We start from the raw sequence: 2915 nt of genomic DNA on the forward strand, positions 1-2915 counted from the left end.
TTTCGTACAGCAATCTGTTCTAGAAAGATATTTTGACAGAATATATATATATATATATATATATATATATATAATTGTGTGTACTCCAGCTATGCTTTTAGACTTTTATTAGTACCTTCAATTCAAAAAATACATATTTTATTTAATTTTATCATATAAATATTAACGTAGAGATTTCATTTATGTATGTTCAAGATAGTGTATTTTCTTGATCATAACATATCTTTATTAACTCTGAATATTTTCCAACATTATTATGATATTCTGGTCAATTTTCGAAAACGATGTACCATTATATTGTATCTTGATCAAATGCAAAAACATTTTATTAAATCTTACTGAGTTATTATTTACAATATATAATACAATTTACCCATGAGAAAAATAATAATAATTAAATTTCATAAAATAGTGAAATTACCTGATACATCATATAAAAGAAATGGCGGGTATCAAACCAAACCAGCCAACGGCCATGGCACTGTGCATTTGTATTTTATTCTTTGTTTTTTAATATACATTTTTAAGCAAATTTTATTTAGCTATAAAATGAAATTTATATATAAAGAGAAAATTAAATTTTAATTTAATGTATAAAGAAAATCAAGCCAAGCATTAAATGCATTAAAAAGTTTGGCCCCTATACTCGACTTAAAAAAATTTAATGCCACGATGCTTCCTTCTTCAATCTTTTGACATTTTCTTAAGTATGTATCCAACGACTCTTTTATTTTTAAATATGTGATCCATAATTTTTTATGAATTGAATAAGGACATTACAATTTAAGCAAGATCCATTTTTTTTTATTATTTTCCTTCAATTTGATGTCTTTTTTTGTTCCAAAAATGTTTTTTTTTTGTTGTTGATAATTTCTATAATTTTCCCGTCTCTCAATTATACTTTATAAATTTATAATTGTAGTTAACACATCATAAAAGATTTTTTGAGATTTTTTTGTTAAGGATAAAGAAGTGATGGCCAGAGATGATGGATCAGATCCTGGAATCAACAAGTTCGACGAGAAAGTTTTTTTTGTTCTAGCAGTTGCATATCAGAGATTATCCGTATAGCAAGATGTTCAATCAATCCCTACCAGGAAAGAAGCCGGAAAAGATGGAGGATGATGACTGAGAACTCTTTGACCGACAAGTTTTAGGTGTAATGTTATTGACCATAATGAAGAATGTGACACATAACGTGGTTGAGGCAAAAACCACTTATTAGATAAAGCCCATTTTGTCGGACATGTACGAGAAGCCATCAACAAACAACAAAATGCTTCTCTCGAAAAAGTTATTAAATTTGAAAATGAGATAAGGTACTTTGGTAGCTAAACATATCAATGAATTCAACACGATTGTTTCTCAGCTAACATCGGTTGAAATGAATTTTGATGATGAGATCCGTGCACTTATTATTTTGATGTCTTAACCAAAAATTTGGAACCAATGCAAACAATGGTTAGCAACTTTGTTGGAAAAAGAAAGCTACAATTTAATGATGTAAGAGATCAAATTCTTGCTGAAGAAGTTCACATGATGTATTCATGTGAAAGGAAATCATCGAGATCTGCTCTAAATCTAGAGAACAGAGGTAGGGACAAGAGTGATGAAAGAAGTTATAACCGATGCACAGCCAAGTCAAGAAATGAAAAAGACAAAATCACATTTGAAAAAAATTTGAAATGCTGGAGTTCTAGTGAAATTTGTCACTTGAAAAAGAACTGCAAATCAACGAAGAATAATGCTAACGTTGTTACTAAGTGGCATATACCTATGGACTAGAGATGGTAGTCAATTCAAGCAGCAAGCGTAGAATCACTTGGAATTTGATGAGATAGATATTAATGAGGTACATGATGCTTTATTACTATCCATGGAGATATCGGTTGATTATTGGGTTATGGACTCAGGAGCTTCGTTCCATACCACTAATAATTTTGATTTATTCGACATTACATTGCTAGAAATTAAGGAAAATTTTTCGTGGACGATGAAAAACCTTTATAAATAGTTGGTATGAATGATGTCTGGATGAAAAAGTCAAATGGAACTGTCTGGAAAATAACAAATTAAGGCATGTATCAAAATTGACATGCAATCTGTTATCAGTATTACAGCTCGATGAGGAAGACCATAATGTGAATTTTTGTGATGGTTCCTGAAAAGTAAACAAATGAGCCATAATTGTTGCTCGTGGGAAAAAAAACTAGAACATTGTATATGACTTCTAGTTGCAAATATACGTTAGCAGCTTTGGATGTTGGAGCTAATTCAAGTCTATGACATTGTAGAATTGGAGATATGATTGAGAAAATAATGAAGATGTTGGTATAAAATGGGAAGCTATCAAAATTAAAGACTGTTGAACACAAGCTATGCGAATGTGATGTGTGGCACATGTGTCTACGATCCAAGATAGAGAAAAAATAGGAATACAACTAGTTGATAAAGAGTATGTACCAGTGAAACAAGGTGCAGAGATGTGGGCTATTGTTGTAAAACCAAAGCGTTGTTGTTACCAAGCTGAAGTTGCAAGATCAAGAATGCAATAAGTCGCTGACAATGATCTAGATTTAGAGTCTCACCCACAATAGGCATTAATGCATGAGAATTGTGAGACCCCGAGAATAAAATAGCTTTGATGGCATTTTGGTAAATAAGTTGAAAAATATTCAATTTATTTTGATGGTATTTTCGTAAATAAGTTGAAAAATAATGAATTAATTTTAAGGGCAAAATGGTAATTAGTGCCATATCTTTTCCATATGAAGTCTAAATGATTCGAGATTTGGATATACCGTAGAAAACTCAAAGATACAGAAATTTCATGTTTTGAGTTTTGAAAAATTTGATCTTTTGACTGATACGAAGGGATATATCGATATTAAAATGTTAAATATTATATTATATTA

This window comes from Primulina huaijiensis, chromosome 1, assembly GCF_012295235.1.
Source record: "Primulina huaijiensis isolate GDHJ02 chromosome 1, ASM1229523v2, whole genome shotgun sequence".
Classification (NCBI taxonomy): domain Eukaryota; kingdom Viridiplantae; phylum Streptophyta; class Magnoliopsida; order Lamiales; family Gesneriaceae; genus Primulina; species Primulina huaijiensis.